This window comes from Aythya marila (genome assembly GCF_965140915.1).
Source record: "Aythya marila genome assembly, chromosome: 5".
Taxonomy (NCBI): domain Eukaryota; kingdom Metazoa; phylum Chordata; class Aves; order Anseriformes; family Anatidae; genus Aythya; species Aythya marila.
The window spans coordinates 7,222,370-7,247,551 of NC_139046.1; the positions used below are offsets into that span (position 1 = coordinate 7,222,370).

At 48.2% G+C, this 25,182-nt stretch overlaps 1 protein-coding gene across 6 annotated transcripts in view; it reads left to right on the forward strand.

Moving 5' to 3' along the window:
* The first annotated feature begins 15,490 nt into the window (after positions 1-15,490).
* SYNE2 (spectrin repeat containing nuclear envelope protein 2) overlaps positions 15,491-25,182 on the forward strand; it is a 186,354-nt gene continuing 176,662 nt past the window's right edge. For 4 of the 6 annotated variants that reach the window (XM_082762021.1, XM_082762025.1, XM_082762024.1 and 1 more), the window contains exon 1: positions 15,491-15,621. The gene's annotated coding sequence lies outside the window, so the exon portion shown is untranslated. Of the gene's footprint in view, positions 15,622-20,276; positions 20,887-22,330; positions 22,729-25,182 lie in introns of those variants that run through there. The other 2 variants (XM_082762022.1, XM_082762023.1) reach the window with 2 other exon arrangements.

Genomic DNA, 25,182 nt, shown 5'->3' on the forward strand with positions numbered 1-25,182 from the left:
CAGCAAAGTAAAATCTCTGAAATATGAAGCCTAGATTTATTTTATTTTATTTTATTTTATTTTATTTTATTTTATTTTATTTTATTTTATTTTATTTATTTTATTTTATTTTTGTACATTGTGAGTGAGACAGTGCAGTTCGATAAACAGCACCCATCATGCTTCTGTGTTACCAGCTGGTTTATTCTGATGCACTACCAGAATGTCTATAATAAAATTAGATGCATGCAATTTTTTTTGCAAATTATTATAAAATACTTAGCAATTTTCATTTTTTCTATACAAATATGCCTGAGCAGACACCTTGTGCTACTCAAAATGAAACAAAACATCAGAGGGACAGATAAGGGATCTGAAAAGCTTTCACTGTAAGCATATGGAGAGTTTAAGAGTTCACGTGCTGAATGATGTCTCAGTCTCCTTCTGTGCTTTCCAGCACTTTGCCGCCTGCATGTGAGAGTAGGGACTTCGAAGAAGGCGGTGTAAAACCCTGGATAGAAGAGCTGAATCTGGTGGTATGGGGACGTGGTGCCCAGCAGAAGGGCGTGCATCTGAGCTACAGGGACAGGTTGGGTCTCACACGGGGGCACCACGCCGTGGCATGCCATGAGGCTGTTTGCTGTTACTTGTTGGAGTCTGGAATGCATTTTATACACAAACAGGAAACCCACAAACATGTTAAATAAATCGTCCAAAGGACAGCACTACAAAACTATGTGTTGGCTGGCTGCCTGTTTTATGTATGTTGTGTAAACAATAAAATTGTTTAGATCTATTTCAGAGAATTAAAAGAGCATGAAATCAGTTCGTGTTATTTTTCTTGCTGGCTCAGCTGAGGAAAAGGACTGTCTGAAAGCTGTATCCCAGCTCTGGATACCACTGATTAATTTTTTGAAGACAATTTCTACATCTCTTAAAAAGCATTGGGAAAACCATCCAAACTGGAAAAAACAAATCAAATTCACCCTCCTAGCAGAAAGCTGGGGAGTGAGATGGATCAGGATAACAGAAGAAAGTCTACCTTTGAAGAAAGGCTGAGAAAAGCCAGCGAATTATCACAACAGCTCCATTTTTGGGGGACTCTCCACATTTGTGCAAGCAACAGAGAGTCATTGCAAGGGCCAGAGTGAAGGCACTGCTCCTCTCAGTATATCAATGATTAAACCCAAGCTTTTGTAACAAGTAACAGAATAGATGGCATATTCTTATCTAAATGGCGTGTAATCATCAAAATGTGAAGTTGCAACCCGTGTGCTAGAGGCTTGGTTTTCATAACGTCAAGGCCTTTGCAGCTATGTGCTCAAACCATATTGTTTTCTCATTTACAGGCTCATAAACTGTGGGTGAACACCCAGATTGGGGAGTTTTGCAAACACGGAGGGATTAGCTCATATAGGCATGCAAATACAAAAAAAATACACTGACAGACCTTGCAGGATCCTGCAGCCTGTTCTGGGCATTTAGTGGGGGCAGAGAGAGGGATGGGGGCATATGGAGGGGGAAGGGGGACACCATGCCAAGCTGCAGCTGGGTTGTACATCTGCTAGAAATTGTGGGATCGTGCAAGCAACCTGCCTGCAGGCCCTCTGTGAGATGTGGATCCAGCTCTGGGGACTCAGCAAACCTCGCTGCCACCTGCCTCCAACATCACGGCACAGAAAGGGAAACTGAAGATGGAACCTCTTTAGGCAAATGAATTTCATCGCCAGAACGGGAGGCTTAGCAGGTCAAGCTAGGCAATTAGAATAATTACCCATAAACGTTCAGTTTTTTAGATATGTCTGTACACACACCCCAGGCCTGATGGTCGCTACAGGTAGTAGGTGCATAAAATGTGCTGATCCCGGTGTCAAGTAAATCCCAGCATTTATGAAATCACGCTGACAGAATTGCATCTGTGGAGCTAGAGGAGGAGGCGAGACATGTAGGAAAATATCCAGCAGCATCAGCATTGCCCTGGCTGGCACGGGGCTGGGAGGTTGGGATATGGGAGCAGGGAGCAAGGAATACTAACCCAATATCTGGCTTGTGCACACTGCGACCTGCTCAGGGTCATGGGGCGTTGCTCTGAAGACACCTCATTTCTTTCTTCTTCCTGCAGCACTTGGCCACAGAAAGCCCTTCAGGCGTCCCGAGGCAGGTACAGCGTGGGTGAGGAGAAACCTAAAGCGGTGGGATGGAAATTTGTGGCAAAAAATAAAAGGGACCAGGGATGAAAATTCTGGAAATGTGCCCTGTTTGTAGGGTTGTGAGGAGCAGCGTTCCCAGCCTGTGTGCAAAAGCTTTGTAATATTGCTTGGAGTAAGTTAGTCTGCTTTCCAGATGAAGGTAAAGAGAAACTTGTGTGAGAGTGAGAAGGCACACGCGAGCCTCCCAGGACACTCACCTTCAGCTTTCTGTGCTCATTTAAGTTAATTAGAATGAGGCTAATTTAGGGGATGGGTGTGGGTGTCTGTGTGTCAGAGTGCCTGGAAGCTCTGGCAGTTGTACACAGACTCAACCTTTCTGTTCACTGAATATTTCCAGAGGTGCAGCAGCTGAAATTCGATGACCTGTCCCCACCAACACCTCCCACATGCCCCGATCCCTGCATGACCACAGGACACGTGCAGTGGGTCCTCTGCTCTCCGCAACCCCTCAGGCCCTGGCTGCACGTTCGGTACAACCGCTTCATTCCTGTCCCAAAATGGGGGATTTATTATCAAGTCTCACCCACGTGGGCACCAGAGGCAAGAAGGAAACCTCACATGATGCAGGTAGCTCACAGCTAAGAGATGTTCTTGTCTGCAGATCCCCTCGCTGACATGGGGACTCCGTATTTATTGTGCTTTACGGGGACAAGGTGGGGAAGAAAATAAGCAAAAAAGGAGCTCTGCTTCTTGGCCACCTCTAGCGGGGAATGTGAGAGATTTCCTGACTCTCAGCAGCCAACTCAGTTATCAGTGTGAGCAGCTGTGCAGAAGCAAGGGGAGCTCTGCATTTGTGAGCTGAGCGATAACAGCGATGGAAAAGAGGAATGGGACCGAGAGGCGTTCGCTCAGCAATGTTCAGGCTGCCTGCAGGCCGTGGGGAGCTGCGAAGGCACCAGCCAGCACTCGTAGGATGGCAGCAGCCCTTCCAGCCTCCTCGTTTGTGCTGGGCAGGGCGCAGAGCCAGTGTGTGTATGTCTGCTGTGTGCCTGGGGTAGGTGCTGGTGTGCCAGCATGGGATTTTGCAAACTGAAAGCACATACATAAGTGTATGAGGTAAGTCTGAAACACTGACACCCTTCTGCCCAAAGAAATGATGCTGGGAGGTGGTGTTCAGTCTCCAAATCTGCTATTCAAGACCAGAAGTGAATACTATAAGGCACTCCAGTGCTGGCATGATTTCCTGTTTGATGCACATTGCTATTTCCATGCAGTTCACTCTGCTCTACTCCAAGCAAACAAAGCTTGGTGCGAATGGGATACTTTCGGCTTCTTTCAGCAGCTGAACCTTTGCTTTGTGTGAGGTTTTGCTGATAAAGTATTGGGTTGGTGTCCCAGTAAAGCCTTAACGAAGCATGCAACAGCAGAGGCAAACAAAAGAAAAAAAAAAAAAAAAAAAAGAGGAAAAAAAAAGAAATAAAAGAGAAAAAAAAAAAAGACATGGAGATGTAACAAGTAAAATCATGTATGATTGCAAGGACATGAGGCACTGGGAACTGCTATTGAGGACAATTTGCTTTGAAAGAAGCTATTGCAGTGGAAATCACTTCAGAAACCCCCTCCTGATGCCCACATCTCCTTGAGCTGGCCACAAGGTATGGATGAGGAGGGTGCAGCATCCCTCTGCATTTATGTCCTGCTCCTCTCACAGGCAGGCAGGGGCCTTTCAGGGTCTGTGAGTTTGCTGCAGCCCTGAAAGAGGTATTGTGAGACACAGGACTCTTTATTCAGGGAGAGGCTTTATTGCCTATTTAATACACTTGCAGAGCAGAAAACATGAGTCAAGTATTTACCCAGAGATTTAGCCTGAACGCTATAGTAATCCTGAATAATCCCAACATTTTATATTTGGTTTAGGTTTTAACCTGAACTGAGGAATGTTTTATCTCTCTGTGTAACTGAAATCATTATTGAAGGCTGTGATTAAATGTGGGGAGTGCACATTATTTTTTTCTTTGTTAAAAAAAAAAGAAGTCATGTTTTGTAAATTTACTTTGCATCCATAAGAATCTTCTTTTTAAGGAACTCCATAAATAAAGGAAAACTAGACATTTTCCTCTACATATTGCTAAAGCACGTGCCCTATTTGATTACAGGTTTGTTATAAGTCAAGGCAAGGAAAAAAAAACAAACAGGAAATTTTCACAGGTTCGCAGGCCATGCTCTTTGCACAGCTCATGGGACTGATGTCCCCAGCACCTCTGCCTCACAGTCACCTTTTCTTGGGGAAGCGCCTGGTGCTGCCCATGGAAGCTGCTTCTGTCTTCATTTTTCTTATAGGAAATCTGGAACTTGGAGGCAAATTTAATCAGAAAGGGGTTAATACAGTTTAAAGCCCTGACATGCAATAGCATTTTCCAAGCAGGATGCTTATAGCTAGACCTTATGCAATTTGAGTTGCAAAAACACAACAAATCTTAAACACCCCAGATCTGTCCTGGTTTTCCAGCTTCCCTTGCTGATTCTTGGGGTCTGTCCGTGCCCTGGCATGACAGACAGCAGAGTGGACCAGGTTTTCCTGATATCCCACTGTGGGCTTTCCCACCTTAGTCTTGCACATGCTTCTTAGTCACAGGAAGCTCGCCGTTCCCTTCCACATTGTTCCCTTTATCAGGGCTATAAATCTGCCTATTGCTTTTACAGGTTTCTAGGGAAACACTTCCTCTTTAATTTCTCTTCTGATCCAACTTCTTGGCAAATCATACTTCAGAGGCACCCAGGGAGGCACGGAGCACATTTCTAAAAATCCCGTCTCAGCTTTTCACAGCTAACTCCAGACAGGACTGCAGGGGAGTGATGCTTAGTGTGTGCCACTGGTCCATGTCTACATGAGCCATGGAGTCATGAAATGGGCAAAAGATAGCTTTCAGCTCAACAACAGGACTGCCTCCTTAAGCTGTTTTAACCTGGCAGTTTTCAGGCCAAGAGAAGAAAGTTTGATCCTGTGATGTTTCAGACAGAACAAAAAACACCGCGGCGGGTCTTAGTGCTGGGAACAGACCCTCCAGCCCTTCTTCCCTTACTGCGTGGAGGAACACAGGGCCAGGCACGACTTAAAAAACAGCTGGGTTTATACCCACATCGTTTTGGTAGGTGCCTCTCCATCAGCTAGCAAGAGAGCTGGTGACTCCTCCAGCGGCCCGCTAGGTGTCAGCGTTGCTTCTGCAAACTGCAGGACCCGGCACAAACAGCAGGATCCTTACGGCTCCTAATTGGATTTGCTCTTTTGGAAATGGGGCTCTTTGTAACTAAATACGAGCCACAGGCGCCTCGGTTTAACCCCCTGAAACATCCCGATGTCTGCAGTGGCTGTGTCCTGGAGGAGGGGGGTCCTGCCTTCTGCAAGAGCCTGCTCGGCAGGAACTGACAGAGTCCGTCCATTAATCAGAGTCTGATCGATACCTGGTTAAGGAGAGCTCAATAAAGTGATTGAAAATGGAAAAAGAAAGAAAATTTGTTTTCCTCCTCTTAACCCAAGAAAGGAAGGAAGACAGATGAGGCCAAGAGTTATCACTTCTGAAGTACTGAAATCCATAAAAAAGTCCAAATCCAATTACAGAAAATGTTCCTTTACTTAACAAATCTGCTCATTTTAATATTTTAAAAGGGCAACTTCTGTGTATTTTCAAAACATTTAAGATATGTTGTACAGTAAAAATAAATTTTAAAGCAGGTGTTTACTCATTTTAAATCATAACTCAACCTCCAGCCAGTATGGCCCACGTGGAAACTAATCTTCCTTAAAAAAAGCATCATTCACCATTTCTAATAGTTTTATTTAAAAGATAATTAGGAATCTGAATAAATGCATATAAAATACAGACTCTCTTGAATAAGTAAAAGCTACAGTTACCCTCCTAGTTAGTCACACCTAATTAATGCTAGCTGTCACTGAAATCTACCCTTCTTTAACAATTGAAATAACCATGAAGACTCAACATAAAATGAAAATGAAAATAAATGTACCAGACAGATTTTTATCTTTATTTTAACCAAGGTTTCCTGACTGTTGAACTCTGTCATTGTGAAATCATCTTTTCAATCTGTCCCTGGAATATACAGTTAATTGCCTCTTCTAAACACAATGCACAGTAGGCAATTACCCTTTTGCATCTACATATCTGGATTCAGCCTTTTCATTAAATTGTAGTTATAAGCAATCTTCAAAGTTGCCATCAAAATGAAGGATTAGCAGCATTGAAAATGAAGGTTTAATGGCACGAACTAAATATCAGCTGTGAACAACTTCTCTTTGCACTTCTGGCTTTTCACCCCATTTCCATTTCACTTCTGGACTCGCCTGAAGTGAACAAGGAGCACGGAGCCAAATTACACAGTGAACTTTGTTATTAAAACAGTGTGGAATAATACTTTGAAGCTGAAATATTTGAGAGATATTTACATTTTGTTTTGGTCCATGGTAGCAGTGGAACAAAAGCATCTCTGTGTCACACAGGGCTTTCTTGGTGGCACATGCAAGTGACGGATCTCATTGCTCCAAGAGGCACATTCCCCCACATCCAGCTTACTTTTGCTCAGACAGGCAAGAGTTGAGCTTCACCCTGAGATATTTTCTTTTATCAGGTACTATTTATAGAAATACAGGGTGCACGTCTGCCTGCAGCTTGTTTTGTATCACCTGGACAGACCTTGACCTGGCTCCTCATCCCAGGTCAGTGACACATCTGCCTAATTGTCACCATTGGTGTCCTCCCGCTGGCTGGCATTGCATCTCTTACTGTGGTCCCATTTTGCTGTGCCTGAGCCCAGCCATGCTGGAGGGTTGACTTGAGGGTACAGCTCAGCTCATCAAACCACCGGTGAATCCAGTTCTCCTGATCCCCACTTTGCTTTGGTGCACACCGGCACAGTGAGTCAGGGAGCTAAACCAGCCCAGCCAGAAGCTGATTTTGTTCTTTGCAAAGAGCTGTTGGCTGTTTTAGCTCTGTGGGTGGTGAGATCTCAGTGTGGTCAGCGAGTACTGCTCAGCCACACGTGCCGTCAGATTGAGCAGAAAACATCCCAGAAACTACCTCTATTGAAGAGTTGTTTTCTGTTGGATCTGCTGGTCAGGCTGACCCTCAGGGGCCTCTCATCACTAGACCTGCTGTAAGAAGGAAAGAGGGGGCACAGACGGGGCAGCTTGGCATGGCATTCCCCCTCTGTGACCACCCTGCTTAAATCAGCTTGAACAAAAGTGGCTCATGCTCACCTCCATGGATATTGCTGCTAGGAGCTGCAACCCATTCTCCCTTTTCTGATCCATCAACCATGGACCCATGTGCTGGATCTGGTCACCCCATTGAAAACCACCTGCATGCCTTCCTCAGGGCCATTCTTCAGCTCTGTTGGCTCATTTAGGCTGGGATTTATGGCTCCCACAAGAGCCAGTCCCAGTGTCAAGCAGGCATGAAGACCACCCAGCTGAAGGTGGTGGGGGAGGACTGAAATGTTTCCTGGAGCAGTGGTGAGGTCTTACCTCAACCATGCCGCATCCAAATCCTAGCTGTGCCAGGACTTCAGTGCTCTGCACACCCATATTTACTCCCTGTTCTGCTGCTCCTTCTCATGTGTGAGCAGCTGCTCTGACAGGGACACCTCTGTCCCCTCTTCCTAGGGCTGCTCCCTGGGAACATTTTAAGCATCAAACCCCGGCAAGGCTTAGGCATCTCTTTAACCAGCAGAGGCTGGAGTCGGTCCCAGCCCTACCCACCTCCAGCAGCAATAAGCCCCTGCACAGACACCCTGAACAACTCTGTTACACCCAGCACTACAAACCCTGATAATAATAACTTCCAGAACTGCAATCATCACAAAATTTCCCCTGCACTTACAAAGTCTGCCTCTTTGACCTTGCTTTCTCACACACCAGCACTATATGTGACACATAGTAGTGTATCATGCTGGCCTGCACATCCATACATATTCTCCAGAAACTGAAATTTGGAAAAAAGATTTATTTCTGAAGAACGAGGACAAGAGATTGACCGTACAGCAGATGGGAGATGGTGCCCAAAGCTGGAGGGGGCAGCTCAGCTGCATGCTGAGGCCTTGGTCATATCCCTGAGTGAGAGGCCTGGGCCATGTCACAGGAAAAGTCAGTGTGAGGAGCAATTAGGGATGAAGGGAGAGGTTTAAGGGGTTGCTGCTGCCCCAGCAGGCTGAGGAAGCCCAAAGCTGACTTCAGAAAGGGCAATGGGCTCCCCCTGAACTGCACCTGAGGGGCAGGATGGGGTGAGGAGGCCTGTGGGGAGCAGGGGCTGTGGGGGCCTGCCCGTGGATGTCACTGATTTAACCCAAGCTTTGTGCTGCTGTGGGCTCTTGTTGTTGACTTTTTCCTTCCCTCCCTTCGTGTTGCTGATTGCTGACTCCCTGATGTTAAGGCAAAACACAAAATAACACGGTTGTTTGTTTTCCCCTCCAGTTCCAAGCGAGGCCCTGGCATGTATGCAACCACTGGGAGGGCTGGAGAAAGCAGGCACATGATGGGTGTTGGCACATCGCTGGTGGCTGCCCTCGGCAGAGCGGGGCCAAGAGGAGCAGACAGTCCCCCCGTGCCCAGCACCAGGCCCTCGACAGCCAAAAATAGCTGGGTTTGTCATGAGGAGGGTGACACCCCTGGGGGGACTGGGCCACGCTGCAGGGAAAGCCAGTCACAGTCAGAAAACATGACAGTGACTTGTTTCGTACACTTTTCCCCTGGTTTCAGGAAAACTATTTACAATTACGAATAAACACAAAGCTGTTTACCCAGGAGCTAACAGCTTGCTGTACTGCTGCAGAAGGGTTCAGCAGCTCGGGATCCTCATAGAGGGTTCAAGGGAGATGACACAGCCCCTAAAGCTGCTTTTAAAATAGCCGGGTGTGTAAACGAAGGAGCAATTTAAAGACTCCGTGTGATGCCGAAGAGTGAACGCTTCTCAAAACATCAGAGCTGCCCCATACAAATTATAACAGATGACAGTTTACTAAATATAGCCCTGATGCCAAAACAAACAGCACTAACTACCAAAACAAGGGGTCACTGCAGTCTATCGGTTTTCTGTCTGGTCTGCACAAAATCTGAGCTGTGAGGATCGAAAAATGAAGCAAAGAGGTAGAATGTGCATGAATGTCTGCCAGGAAGCTGGATTTTCACTTTGGCAAATGCCATCATTTGTGTAATATCTCATCAGAGTCCCCAGTTATCCCCTGCAACCAAAAAAGTCACAGTCCTACAGAAAATGTTACACTGAAGGCAATGGCAACTGCATACACTTAAGGGCTGAATGAGACTTTTGAGCTAGACCAGTATAAATTGGAAAATAATAAAGGTAATGAAAAGTTAATTATATGTTCTGCTCTGGAGTACATTTTAAATATTGTCTGCTTTTCAGGTTTGTGCATAAATACTCCTAATTCTGCGCCTTTCATTGAACAAATACATGTACATAGCTTGGCTGCTTTTCTGCTGACAACTCTGTGGAGTTACTCTATTAATAATCATAACAATTATTTAGTGGTATTTACATTGAGGTCCTACTATGAGATCTGAGCCATACACAAAGCTTACAGAAACCTGGAATCAAAAGATATTGCCTGAAATCCAATCATAAATGTTATAGCAAAACAAAACAAAACAAAACAAAAACCTTTCTAGTCTTTACACATGTATGAAAGCGTCAGCCTAAGGGAGTCAGATACATACATCCTAATGAAATTTAAGAAACCAGGCAAGTAATTCCCTCAGTCCTTCTTGCAAATCTCAGCTTACTGAGTTATTGGTGAAGAAATAATCTTTGCAGTGGGATTCCTAAATAGCACAGGTCTCATCCCAAGTGAGAGCCATACACAGGATAGGGCAGTATCCAGGCAGACTCATGTTTGCTCGAGATTTAATCCCCTTGCAGATGAAATCCCAAACTTGAATGCATGGAAAATTGGTGTTGCTAATCTTATTTTGCAGGAAAAAAATTAATGTACCTCAACCAGCATCTGGCACGATACAGGCTTTTAGTCTCTGACTTAGAAGAAACCTTGTATGCATATGTACTTTACTGGCTGGTAGTTTCTGCGATTACATTTTTTCCTTTACAATTCTGAAGATGCCATATCAACCTGAATTCCCTTTTTCTGTATCATTTACCACTGTGTAGTGACAGCAGGGCAACAGACTATAGGCCATAAAAACAGAATAAAAACAGAATGGGCTTAATCCTCTTCTCACACTAGATTTACATTTGTGTGCCTGTGTTAGTGAAGTTGGCAGTGAAGATGTTGACAGAGCAGACGGCTGGCCAGGGCCCAAGGGCACAAATTTTTAAAGGTGGTGATTGGGATTACTGAATCCTGCTTCCAAAGAAGCCTTAACCCCACTTCCTTCCACTGAGGGTTTTTTTGTTCTCCATCGAGTCATATTGGAAAGTGGGCTGCAGCCTGCCCAGGGCTGGAGGTGCTGCAAAGGAAGCAGAGGCAAACCCGTCTCAGTACATGTGCTGCAGCAGCAACAGGCTGAGGGCAGAAGAGGCAATATTTTCATTAGGCTAACTGAAGTGAAAAAAGTGGATAAACTTTAGAGTTTGAGATAAGGGGATTCTGAGCCCAAAACCTTGCCTGAGTTTACTGATAAGATGAGGTCAAGGTCTTACAGTCAGTCTAACAGGCTCCTAAAACACAGCCCACAAAGACCATCAGGAATGCAAGGCTTTTGGCGGGATCCAAAAAGGCACTTGAGTACCTGAAGCACGAGTCAGAGAGGTTGGAGGTACCTCAGTAAAAACATGTGAAACTTCGCTCAGCTGGCACCGAGGGCTGGAATTGCTTGGCTTTGACTTTCTAATTTTCAGGGTGGAACCTAAAATTGTGCCACTTTGCCTAACAAATCTGCCTTGCCTGCAACCAAGGAGCTGGTGCAATTTGAGAGATGGGAAAATGTGGACTGGAAACCTTTATTCATGCACAGGCCATGCATCGTAAGTGGAACAAAATGAGCCCTGATCAGTTCAGATTGCAGGTGCCTGTCTTCATGAGAGTAGCCTGGGCTGTGTCTTCGTATGAGCAGAGACTGGTACCTCCAATATGAGAAATGTGGGAGTTCACACTGACCAGTGTGCTCAGCATCTCCTCTTGGATACATTAAGATATTTTCCCCTCTGAAACATCTCACACAGGATGCTGTACGGGAAGATGTAAGTGTGTGGTGCAGATTTCTGGAGGCTGCTGTAAGGCTCTGATGCTCATTTGTAGGTGTAGAAGTCTTCAGTCTTGTCTTTAGTTAGGAAACATAGACCATGGGCAAAATCAGAGAGAAAAGAGAACTAAAGAAAAAGTGAAGTTATTTACCTTGAAGAATGTAGATTTAATAATTATGAACCTACTCCAGTTTTCCTACAGATTTGCCATGAGTTTATTAACCTATTTTTCTCTTCTGGAGCTGTGCTTCTCTGTCCTTAAATTAGCTGGTGACCTCACGAAGCATTTAAGCATGTGTAACATTAAACACTCAAGTGTTGTCACTGACTTCAGCAGAACAGTCAGGTGTTAAAGGCAACGTCCCTGCCTGAGCGATCTGCCGGGTTTATAGGCTGAGGACACTGTCATACATAATGTTCAGATTAAATGGGAGGGGGAAAGGGAGCATTTCTAACATGATTACATTCAGGCTTCCTTTTATGTTTTGCAGAGGAAAAAAGTATGCAAATCCTGCACGTGCCTGTGTGGATTCAACCTTTCTTCCCTCTTTTTGATCTCCCCAGTTCTGACAAACACATTGCCCGAGATTGCTGAGTGAGAGAAACCTTCCTCCAGGAGTTGTGCCATGGGCCATTTTGGGGGGCACTGTGGATTTAGGCAGACCCCTGCTTGCCGGCTCCTTTCCCCCTCCTGCACTGTTGCTCCAGCTGCACCTCTGCAGGGAGGAGGTGAATCGTACCTGGGCGCTGAGCCAGGGTGAAAATAATGGGGATGGGGAGGGTGCTGCTTTTTTTAAGCCATCTCCAGATCTGGTTGACTACACAACTGCATAAAGAGCTGCACCAGCACAATGGAGGGAGCGTAAGCCAACCGCTCCATCAGAGCGCTGCCACCAAAAATGATGCCTGAAAAACCACCCTGCTTCCTCTTTATTGCTGCATCAGCAGGGAGGAGAGTAGGAAAGTCTAAGAGTTTCTACTCTCACCTCTCCTTGCCCTTTCCCATTTTTTCCTACAAGGGGTGGGGTGAGGGGAGTGCAGCCAGGTGTGGAGGCAGAGGTTTCTGGCACGGTGCTGGTCCCTCGTTCTCTTGCTGTACCAGTCTGTTCCCAGCTCCAGCTCATGCTGTTCGTACCCATCTCTCCGCTGCATCCTGCTGCCTCCTCAGCTGTACCTGTTTGTGTGCATACCAGCATCAAATGCTAGGCACGATCCAGATAAAAACAAAATGTTCTTCTTCTGGGCTAGTTTTCATCTATCTCCCAGCTCCAGCACACACAGTGTGTTAGCACAGCACAAGGGGCTGCATGCAGGGGAAAGAGAAGGGTCACCAGGCCAAAGGTTTGTTCTGGCACGCCAGAGGGTAAACATGACTTGTAGTAACCACACAAACTTAGTTTACACAGCCACCGCTATCCTTCAGAGTTAACACTTTATCCAGCGGATTTGGGGAATTTGATCTCCCTCCAATGCTGGATTCCAGTCATGCAAATTCTCCACTGCAGGAGGGACGTCCTGCCACGGAGCTCGTGCCCTTCACCCACGCAGAACCTGCAAGCATGAGATACCTGGATGCCTTGTGTGAGACATATCCTGCAGCACCCAGCTCTGTGAGTTTGCTGGGCAGAGTGGTATGGAAACACTGAGGCAGGACATGCTGCAGAACTGATCATATGCTCACCCAGAGGGCACACAGGAGTTGCGAGAGCTTATCATGCCCACTGTGGTTAGCTTTACCATTGCTGGTTGTAGCCTGCAGTGCTGCTCTGTGGGTCTTTACCCCAGTGCCCTGGAAACCTGTCAGCTCATGTTGGACACCGGTGGGTGGTAGCTGAGAGCCCTGATCACACAGCTTCCAGCTGTTGCTCGTCCTCCACAAAGACTGATCCACAGCAGCAGCTTGCTAGTGTCACTGGTAGCACCCATTCACCTGTCAGAGCATTAATCTGAGCACAGGGCTCTTCCAGTTCCTAGCTGGAGGGCTGGGTATAAAAGGAGAGATGAAAGCTTATTTTCAAAGTTTCAGGTTGTACCGAGTAATCTACAGCCGGAAGATTTGGATATAAAGTAGGCATCTACGACTTAATTTTACCTTTGTGTCTCACACCATTTTTCTGACAGTATTATTATTTAATTGCCTGCATTATGCCTGTCCAATAATACTACTTAGCATTAATAACACTTCGTGTTGTGTCTTCAAAGTGCGTTACAAGCTAATTATGAAATGAATAATTTAAGTGAAAACAAGCACCTTGGGCTGGGACCTGTGCTCGTGTTTGACAAAGCATGACAGATAGCTGCAGCACTGTGTAAGCTGGAACGAGGAGCTGTGTGATTCATGGCAGGGTTAAGCCAGCAGGAAAAGCATGGAGCGATAGTGCTCCATGGCACAAAAGGTCAAGACTCCACGAGACATTTTCTGCTGAATTTGATGGGGTGGGGAGGAGTCTCCAAGTGAGCAAGAGGAGTTTTGGAATAATTCTTGAAGGAACAGAGCTTGGTTTTGATGTTCCATCTTCTTCTCTCCCTTACTTAAACACAAGACTGACATTTAGCAGTCAACGGTAGTAAATACGTTGGAAATGCTTTTTTTTTTTTTTTTTTTTTTTTTTTTTTTTTTTTCACTCTGAGCAATGCACTACAGTAACCATAACACAGAAGTTAGGAAACTGTGGCAGACTGCCTGAATGCATCCCTCTGCCTTAATCCGTGTCCGTGGAATATCAAAGACAACACCACCGTTACGCAAATGTTATAGAAACCCCAGCAACCTCACAAAAAACACTTGTGGGTTGATTTGTCACAAAGGCAGCATGAATCAGAGCAGGTGCTTGCCAAGGCAGGGCAGTCAGGTTGTAACCAGCTTTGACTGGTGCTCCTGCAACACATTGCGTCCTTTGACTCCAACTAAAATAGCACTCAGAAAGGTGCAAGATTCATTTCTGCCTGGAGGAAAAAAAAATAATTAAAAATGTTATGGATAATCAGGAGTCCAAATCCGGAAGAGCTTCAGTTATAAGGAGGAGGGCAGGAAGGAGTGGAACATTTGGTTTTGTAGCCTTCCAATATGGGACCTTGCTCGTTTCCACTTTTTTAAGTTGGTTGATGTTTTATCAGCACAGATTCATGAGAAAACTGATGCATTGGCACTGGCAGGAAGTGATTTTTGGAAAGTTACATTTTTCTTTGGATAGATAGCTGAATTCTGAGCGTGTAAAGCAAATGTTCCCACTAGCTGCATCTTCTCACTTTGTGAAGTCTGTAGCCAAAAGCTACCCAGTCTCAAAGGGAATAAGGAATTTCCTCCTACCCCCACAAAACTAAAACCCTTCCTTGAAGTTCCTAAAAAATCATCTAAGTTGCTCTGTGTTCACATAAGTGGACCCAATTTACACTTTGAGAGCTCTGGCTAGGCAAAGGCAGGTGATGTGCCCCTGAGACCAGGCTGGATGTCCGTGTGTGGCTGCAGGGAGCTGGGCGCAGGGAAGGATGCTGCGGCCACGTAGGATGGAGTAGGAGCTGGAGAGGTCTCCAGTTTCTGTCTGCTTAGGTTTCTGATCTTCTAAACACGATCTGAGGGTGCTGCAGGTTTGTGGCAATGCAAAAGCGTTTTACTTCTTTGTATCGTGTTAGTTCAGACCATCCCAGACCAGGGAACGGTTCTTATCATTACGGACACGTCTTTCGTGCCCTTGTTTACCTCCAGCGTGACCCTTCACCCCAAACACCCAGACACACACACACTGTGGCCTCCCCTGCCTGCTTCCAGCAGCTGGGGCAGAGGGAACAGCGGTGCCCTGCTCAGCCTGGGAGGCAAAACACCGACAAATCCCACAGCTGGGGCTGGCGAGGGGAGCAAGCGGGGCGAGGGAGCAAGCCGAGGGGAGCAAGCGCTGCTGAGGGAGCAAGCTTGCTCGGGCCGGGATGGGAGGCAAAAAACAAACCAAGTGAAACGAAAACAGCTCCGGCTGCCCGGCAGGGGGACAGGAGACCCCCTCAGGACCCACCCAGCCCAGCGGGGCCCCGCTTCTCCTTTGCCCGGCCACGGCCGATGGAGGCGGAGCAGGGGCCGGGCCGCGCCGCCCCGGGGGTGCGGGGGCTGCGGCCTCGCCGCTTTCCCGGCCGCGGGCTGGGAGCGGCCGGTGCCTGGGCCCTCCTCCTCCTTCCCCCCTTTCCTCCTCCTCCTCCTCCTCCTTCTCCTCCTCCTCCTCCTCGTCCCGCCGCCCAAGCCCTCAGCGCCGCCACCCGGACCCGCCGCCGCGGTGAGTCTGCCCCGCCGGGCACCCCGAGTTGCGGCGCGGCCGCGCCTTTGTGTGGGGAGCAGCGGCCGGGCTGGGCTGGGCACGGCTCGGCTCGGCTGGGCTCGGCTGGGCTCCGCCGCGGCGGTACCTGCCCGCCTTTGTTCCCCGCCGCCTTTGTTCCCTCGGAGGGCCGCGGGAGGGTTTTGTCGCCTAAAAGCCCGGCTCCCCACAGCCTTTGGGGGGGTTTAGGGGGGATCCCGGGGCGCTGGGTCCCGCCTGAAGGCGGTGCGGGGAGAGCCGGTGGGTGCTGGCCGGGGCAAAGTTGTCTCCGGAGCGAAAAGTAGCGGTGTGCTGCGGGGGGCTCTGTGCTGGCTCCAGGGCTGTGCTGCTGTGGTGGTTTTACCTTTTTGCAGCCTCCTGGCTGAGGCGCTGAGCCCTGCCCGTGCTTCCCGCGCTGCTCGGGGGTTTCTTTCTCCTCAGCCCTGCCTCCAGCCCGGCTCCCAGGCACCCCCTGCTTGCTCTCCAGTCGCTGCCTGTGGGGATGGTGCTCCCTGGCTTGGCACTGACCTGCCTCAGGATCAGGGATCCCCTCCCTGTCCCCACAAACACTCCTCTGCTGTCCCCTCTCTGTCCCTGAGGGGTGCAGGGAGGCAGAGCAGGTGCGTGCTGCTCGACTTCCTTGAAACACCCAGACAAGAAAACTTTGGGCGAGTTTGTTTGAGGGTTTCTCACCGCCTCTCCATCCTTTGTCAGCTCGGTGGTTGTGTGTTCCTCGCGCCTCTGCTCCCCGCTGTCAGGGTGCCCCGTGTCCCACCTGTCCTCTGCCCCCTCTTTCCATCATTCACTCGTTTTTCTCCATCTCCGCTTTCAGCAGCGCTTTACCCATCACAGGACAGGCAAAGACAGAAGTGCCATGTGCAGGACCGTGGCTAGTTATTGCGACTGTGTGTTGGCTGAGCTAACAGAACCTCTGTTTATGCTTCTGGTCGAAACGTGATACCTGAAAAAGGGACACCCGTGGGCTCTGGTGCCTGGTGAGCTGGGCCATGGGCTCCTGTCCCCTCTGTGGCTGTTTTACAGCTCATGAAGGCGCACAGTAGCGGCTGCTAACTCTACACACAGCCACAGTAGACACAACCACCTCACGTTAAAATCAGGGCAGCTGAAGTAACAGATTTCCAGGACAAAGCAGGGCACGTTGTGGTGGGAGTAGAAGGGTGCTGTGGGGCCACTTGGACCCGCTGTGGAAGGGGAGCAGAGGCCCCTGCACCTGCCAGCGGGGATGGGGACGGGTTGCAAGGAGCAGGGGGATAGGCAGTGGCACGCGGGAGCTTGGAGGGAAAATCTAGCGGTGACTGCAGTGAGCACTGTGCTGATTCGTGCTGTGGCAATGTTTGGGTCCCCCTTGTGCTGGATGCTGTACAAATACGTATTCAGAAGTGTATAAATGGTGGTTGTTCTTCTCTTCCTCATCACGAAGGGTGACGAATGATAACTGGCTTTACTGTAGCTATCTATAGCAAAGCCATACAGCTATCTATATGAAAGCTCCTTTATTTAAATGTCTACTTACAAATAACATCAGAAAACTGCTTTTTAAGTGCCACTGCTATCAGACCTTGCTAAGAACCAAGCAGGACAGTTTAAGGGGAGCAAAGGAACTTATTTCCTCTAATTAAATCTCATCAAAAGTTCATTAAAGTAAATGAGAACTTTGGTGGTGTCATCACACAGCTGGTCCTGGAGCGTGCTAGCTATTTTTTATTTATTTGTCAGGCAAAGATTTTAAGCATAGACACAATGAAGTAATTCAAGAAGCAATATGCCTTAATGATCTAATAGGTTTAAAATGCTTTATCTCCCTGGCTGTTAGTTTTCTGTTATAAATGAAAGTAGCAAAAGGACAATTGCTACTATTCCCTCCTTTGCAGTGTTTTACTGGGGATTTTATGTTACTTCTTTTGGTAGGTTTCAGGCACAGTTGATTCTTGTGTTGGTAAGTCTTTGTTTGGGTGGAAAAATGGACACAATTTAGCCCTTTTACGGAGTTCATTGTAACCCCCCTTTACCAGTAGTTAATTCCATAAACAGCGAGTTCAGCTTCATTCAGTTTCCTCTCCATCTGAATATAGAAATGAATGAAAGAAGAAATCCCAAAGAGGGCAAGAAGAGGCACAGCTTGAAAGATCAGGTATAAAGAGCCCCATTCATCTGGGTTTATCTGTAGTACAGGGATATGCCTTTACTTCATGAATCATCTCCTGACATCTGTTTGCAGCGCTGTTTTCTTAGCAACTGCGACTCTGTTTTAGAACTGGACTCTCAATGGCCCGTTTTGTATAGGGAGATGCGAAGGGCTGATCCAGACTCTTACGAGTGAAGCTGTGCCTTTCAGCCAGTCTACCCCATTCCTTTTCCTCCCTGGGGCACAGTGAATATTGGTTTTAAAAGCCTGGCAGCTGGGATGCTTATATGTATATGTGCAAAGAGATGCTTATCTGCTGCTTACCACAACTGAAGTGTTTCCCCAGCATTACCTGGCAGCAGTGGGGGGAGAACCTACCGATTGGCAGTGAAGTTTCTCGTTTTGAAAGCGTGCCATGTGTGCCACCGCACTTTCCCTAGCTTTCCTGCAGTTTGTTTTGAACTGTCACAGGGCTTTAGATGTGGGAGAGGATGTAGTCTCTGCTTGCGAACTTGGAGAAACACTGGAAAGGGAGCCAGCGATTGCGAGGGAACACTCCCAGCAACGTGCCTGTTTGAACAAGCAGCCGGATTAGTCGGTGGGATTATACATGTGGAGTGTGGAGCAGTATGAGTAACGCTTTGGGACCGGATCCATAAGCTGCGATTAAAGGGAAGGTGACATTTCATATACCTCTCACCTAATCTTCCTTTGCCTGAGTTTCATCCCTGACCAGTGTGGGTGGGAGACTCCTGTAACTGAGACTGAGGTCTCATCCTCGCTGGCTGCACAGCTGCTGGGAGGTCAGGTTTATTTGGGTTTTCTCAGCTGTGCTCTGTGGAGAGGGTCGATCCTGGGATTAGGTCTGGGGTAGGTTATTACTTCAGCTAAGGCTGAATTGGTCTGGATCACAAATACATGTCTGAGAGTACAAGTGGCACGTCCAGGCCACATTCACCCTGCTCCCTCCTGTGCAGACCTGCTGATTGCCCGGGAGAAGGAGGAAATTACAATTGCAGCAGCACCTGCAGCTACTGGACCATGAATCATAAATTGATAGTGGATATTACCCCACAGAACATGGATCTGCCTGCCCTTCCTGGACTGACTCGTGTCCCATGGAGCATGAAGGGTGTCAGCAGCAAGTAGTTGCTGTGAAGGATGAACACGTTTTGGGGTAATGCCAGGAGGGGGAAGATGTCTGGGTCATTTTGTTTGCAAAGGGATTGCAGAGTGGCGATGGGAAGGCTAAAGGGGGCTGTGAATTCTGGCCAGCTTCCTGTGGTCCTCATGGATGGCAGGACACAAATCCTGGTGCTAGTGAGGCCATGAAGAAGACAGCCTCTACGGATCACCTAGCTCACCGTCTTCACAGCAGGAGATGAAGAAAGCTGCTTCTCTGGAGATGCTACAGGGCCAGGACAGGGGCAGAAGAGGGAGTGGGGAAAAACCTGTGTTTTGCTTAGCTGAGCACACTGGAAGGGAAAAGAAATCTGTGCTGGGGAAAGGGCTGGTAGGCTGGTATCTCCCCACAGGAGGGGAAATGGGGCAGAGCTCCACTCCACGCTTAACTCCAGCCTCTGGTGTCTCGCAGGGAAGCATGTTTGCTTTCTTGCCTTCCTGCAGCCTGCTGATAACGCCCCACACAATGCAGCTGCGCAGATTGGCTCGAGACGACTTGAAGGAATTGCTGACCCTGATACAAGCAATCCTGTTTGTGGCTGGGAATGGGGAAAAAGAGGAAAGAATAGTATGAAGTGTTCGAGCTTTAAGGCTCGGGCTGCGAGTTCTGTCAAAGGAAATGACAATTAAGATAGAAAACAAACACTTGTAATTACTTCTATGAAAGTGTAGGGAGGAGGCAGAAATGTGGATTGTACAGGAAGAAGTTTTACTTTCTGGATCATTTGACTTGTTGCTTGCCAGGAGAAACACAAGAAGTTGGTGAATGATGAAGTGAAAGGTGGAGGCGGAGAGGGGAACACGTGGCTGACTGTGCCTTGTGGGTCTGTGGCCGCTGTACGACTGGCCACAAAGAGTTGTAAAGACGCTGCACCTGGGCAGCTTCAGAAGTGGCTTTGTGTTGGTTTGTGCTAGTGAGAGCTGTTTTGTGCTGGTAATAACCACCTAATAACCACTGGTACAGGGAGAGAAATGAAAGCTGCCCCACGAGCACCATGCCCTGCTTCTTGGAAGCTCTTGTGCAGCGAGCAACGCGGAGCTTTGCTTGTAGGAGTACTCCATGAAAGCTTGAAGTTCAGCGATTAAACAAGGCTCTTCCAGCAAAGCTAAGCTCTCTCAGCGAAGGCGACTGCATCTTGTTGAGTTGCAAGAAGTTTACGAGGGAGGGAAGCACGAGGCACTTGCAACTTGTGTCTCTGGCAGAGGCGTTATTTCTCACCTCTGTGGAAAGCCAGGAGTGCTTCTCTATGTCCTTTCCCCCAGCTTAAAAGTGTGAGATTCGTCTCGCCAAACTACAGCATAGCTGTCTGCACGGGAGACAGTTGTCCAGACTCCTTTCATAGTCACCAGAGAGGAACAAACACTTCTGGGCCATGATTCATCCGCGCTGAATTGGACGTCTAAAAATACACCGGACAAACTGCCCTAAAAGTGCCTGTTTCTCTCCATTGTTTCTCCCCTGTCCAAACAATGGAGGCACACGGAGCCATCTCTGTTGTAGCTGTTTAATGTCAGGAGGGCTGAACCTCAGCCAAAGCGCCTCGTACCGCAGGGCAGCTTCTGGGAGGGCTGCTCGTGGCCTCCTTTCTGCCAGACCCAGCCTCTGCGTGGAGCGGGGCGGTGGAGCCTGGAAGGCTCTACCTGGGAGCAAGGAGTGGGCAGCGATGTCCCACACGGCGCCGTCCTCCTCCTCGGACACTCAGCGGATTCAGAAAGAGACAATCGTCTGCTATAAATAAGAGGCCAAGGGGGATTTGCGCTTTTTCAAGGTCGCCCACCGGGCTGGTGGCAGAGGTGGAGGCAGTGGCGATGACGGCAGGATCCCAGAGGTGTGCCCGGGCGCCCTGCGGCTGCCTCGTGACCTGCCACTGTCCCAGGGGGACGCCGGCTGCTCAGCTCTCGGTGGTGGATGGCACCTGGTAGGTACATGTCCCTTTTGTAAAAGGAACTAGCAAAATGTCATAGGTGTTAATACAGCTGAATTACTGTGTGTTCACTGGGCTGCTGTGAATGATTGCAGGCGTGCTTTAAAATGGTTAAACCTTAGGGCTTAACCTTTAGGGTTAAATTTGCTTCACCTCAGGCTTGCTGCGGCGTGAAACAGCGTGTAGGATTATTTAATGGTCTGTGGAAACTCTTTAAACTGACCTATGTGAAACTTGCAATGAAACACTCAGTTGGACCTCGGGGAGCTTTGGAGGTACCTGGGAAGCTGCGACCTGGTCCTCTGTGAAGTGCGGCTGCTGCTGCTGTGTTATTTAGTGGCATGATAAAAAAAAAAAAAAAAAAAAAAAAGAAAAAAGCACCAGCTCTTCTGGAAAAAGCTTAACTTACCTGCACAGGTGAACCACGTAGGGTAAGGATGAGATTTCTCCTGCGTGGAGAACTAGTTTGCAGCAGAAAGGCTTCCTTTGCCAAATGAGCTGGGCGTCTGGGGGGGAATTTGCTGAAGGAATTTGCTGTGTAACAGAGATAAAGGAGTACAGGCGAGTACTGAGCGCTACATGGATCGGCTGCATCTCCAGTTTCAGACAAATACCAGAGCGTCCCCTTATCCTTTTTGATAAGATGGAAAGAATATGAGAGCAGGGGAATAGAAAGAGCGCATTGTGCGAGCCTGGGTTTGAATCCTGAAGTTCAGTGTAGGAGGTCCGTGCTTGAGCTCCAAGAGGTGAAACAAGCTGCAGTCTGATTCCAGGGAGCACAAATGGGAAGAGGAGGGAAGGAGCAAGCTATTAAATAGGAGTTGCAAGAAAAGCCAGTCTCCAAAAATAAATGTTGAAGATCAATTCCAGGTATTTCCTGGTATTGTCAACCTGCTTCATCAACCACTCGGACTGTAACAAGTGGTTTCAAAGATAGCAGACTGACAGGTTTACTGCTGTTTTTCTTTTAAAAAAAGGGGGGTGAAAGAAAGGTTTCTGATAGATTGTTTGCAAAACTATTTCTTACGCAGATCTGGGTGGGATGTTGGTGATGAAATACCCCAGGGACGGAGGAGGCAGAGCTTGTTGTTGTAAGAGGGAAGTAAGAGCACAGCTGGCTGTGTGTTGGAGTAGGGAAAAATCTGAATTTTCTTCCCATTTGTGTGCCAGGGGCACCCCAGCAGTTTCTGAGGGGGAGGAAGCAGATACTTGCACAACGAAGGTGTGAGCAGACAGTGTTCCTGCAGAGCGGCTGCGCCTTTTTGGTGCTGCAGGCAGGCTTTGTAGGTATCCTCTGCAAGCAAGTCTTCCCTTCGAATGGTTTGGAAGGGACTCTTAACGTGTTCCTTCTTGGAAAGGATCTCAGAAAAGCCAGTCCCCTGTTTCTGAAAGCTGTGCAGGGCTTGTAAGGAAACCGAGGCACATCCTGTGCCAGGAGCGCGTGTCCGTGGTCACACGCCAGCTCCTTACTGGACTTTCATCCGGGACGGCGGCTCCGGGAGAAAACTGTACCGAAACACGTGCTGGTGTGCTGGGCTTGGCCAGGGATGCCAGACGTGGCTCGTGGCTTACCTCACCTGCTTGGCCGTGGCGCAGCGGCGGTGCTTGCGCAACGCGCGTTCTCCGTTGCTTGACTGAACTTGTCCATAAGTAACTCGGTGCTAGTAATCTTGCTGCCTTTCAGCGAGGGAGATGCGCAGGGCTCCTTCATCCCGTCTTGTCTCCGGTGTGAGAAATCCTGGTTCGAAAAGAAAGCGAGCTGGGCAGCGCTGTGGTTCGGGGCCTGGAGAGAAGCCTTCTCATCCTGCACACGCAGAGGGGGAGTGCACGAAACAAGTAAGGCGTCCTTCATGCTGAGCTGTCTCCAGTTTGGAGTCCTTGGTTTTGCAATTGCGACTGTGTTTTGTTGGTACGGTGATTTATTCTAGCAGGCAGGCGTAGAGCACCAAGGTCTTTCTCCTGGGTTTTCTCTGCGCAGTTTGGCTGTTTGGTCCTCTCTGGCAGCTGCACTGGTAGGAAGGAATAAGAGTGTTTGGCTTGGTTTTGGCTGCACACAAAAAGTTATTCTGAAGGTTGAAGCTATGCTGTAAGTTAGAGATTTAGGCTTGTATGGTTGTTTTTTTTTGTTGTTTGTTTTTTCCCTAAAGCAACCGATTCTTTGAAAACAAAGCAAAAGACATTTTGTCTTAAGAAGAAAACAAAAATTCCATTTTATGGAGCGATGTGCTGATTTTCTCCTACCAGAGAGCGTCCCTGCATGTCTGGTGTGGGAGACAGCATGGTTGAAGGGCTTTTTTCGCATGTCCCAAACCCACACAGCCATGTGAGCATGCAGGTTTTGACAGGCAGGTGTCTAGAAAGACCCCCAGTAGCATTTTTGGGGGAAATTTCAGCTGAAAGAACTACATGGAAGTGAGAAGCTCGCTCCTTGGAGAGGCAGCCCCTTCGGGTCTGAACAGAGGTACGTGGGGAAAAACAGCAATTTGCCTTGTTGCAGCCCAGGCTGGATGTGCTTGAGAGAAAATCTGATGAATTCCCAGCTGCCAGGCTAGGACGTATCATTAAAATTGTAATTTGCCCTTCAGATGCTGGCAAGCTTCGGTTGCCGTTTGCTGGACAAACCTCTCTTTTGTGTTCTCCTTCCGTCGGCGTAAAACAGCAAGTGCTGGCGGGGAGCTACTTGCAGCAGGATTCCTCTTCTCTGCTATATTTAGTGATCAAAACAAGTCCGTGATCCTTGCAGGAATACTGCCAAAGCAGATAGGGCTCGCATGAGACAAGCCCTGTCTCATTTGGCTCCCAAACACACGCTGCATTTCGCTTTCCTCCCCTCTCCTGACACCGTCAATGGATCTGTCTGCCGAGGTCTGTTGTGCAAACATTGCGCTGCCATTTCCAGCGATGTTGCTGTAAGAGCAAGCCCTGCCCCAGCAAAAACTCCTGCGTTTAGATCACCGCTCTCCCCACCTTTCCCTTCTCTCAGTGTCCGGAAAAAGCAGCTTGCTGCTTTTCAGAAAGATCCTCCTGACTGAGAACAGCCTTATGATTTAATTGGCAAACTTCAGGCCTTTATTGCTTAGGCGAGGTTCACTCAACAGCATAATCTGCTTGTTAACCATCTGACTGTTTCCTTTATTCAGGGAAGAAGGGAATTAGGAAGGCAGTGGGAAGGAAACATTTGTGTTCCTTCAAAGGCAGAATATTACTAGGAGCCCGATTCCCATTAATATAATGTCATTCATACAAAGTGGGTGTAATTACTACTTAGTGCTATTTTAAATACCTTTTACACCATGTAAAGTGGTTTCAGCGTTAATGGGAGGCTGGTTATGAGTCTCTACAAAGGCACTAAGCAAAGAATTTCGGTTCCAATCTGAAGGAAAGGAAGGTGAATAAAATAAATAAAAGAAGAAAATGATTGCGGTGCGCTTGGTCAAAAGGGGCAGTGTTTTCCGGTCTGTTTGGACCAGGCAGTCTCCTCGGTGAGAGTTAAGCTCACTGTGATTGCAGGCAATGCCCTGCCCCTTCCCCTCCAATTGTAAGAAGTGATCTGGGTCCAGGAAGCGCCGAGGAAGGGCCGTGATGAGCTGCTTGCGGAGCCGTTCGCTCGCAGGATGGGAGCAGCACGCCCGAAGGTCAGAGGTCTGTGCGTGCCCCACAGCACTGGGACTGTGGTGGCTGCGGTGCACCCACTGCCAAAAGGAGCCCAAGGATTGCTCCTGGCTGCCCTCACACAGGGGCAGCTTTCGTCTGCAGATGGAGAGGGGCTTCTAGGAGCAAAACGACGGGACTTTTCATCTTGTGGGATGCAGAAAAGATTTGACACAGCTTGAATGGAGCAGCAATTTAGGATTTATTTTGTAAACAGCAAGGTTAGATGGCATGGTTTTAACAGCACTTCATCAGCGTTTGGTCAGCAGCAAATTTAACAAAATGATTTAAACAGAATTCACTCCAATAGGAACAGCGAGTGAGGTAAAGATTTGAGAATGGCAAGATTCACCCGAAACTTCCTGCAGGGTCTGGGTAGGTGTCTAAATCCACTTGTGGGCTTCCAAATTACCCCCTACAGTAAATTACTCACCCTACTCCCTCAGTGGCGTTTGCCCACAGACGAGTTTGTTCTTCAAAGGGTCAGCCCTGAGATGCACGTCCCCTCGGGGATCTTCCTCCAAGCCCTTCTGGTCCCTCCCGGCACCAACGCTTGTGGTGCTGCCCAGAGCCCAGGCTGCAGGGTCCAAGGCACGATCAGGGGGTGTCTGTTGGTTCTGCCTGCTGACAGTGGAGGGC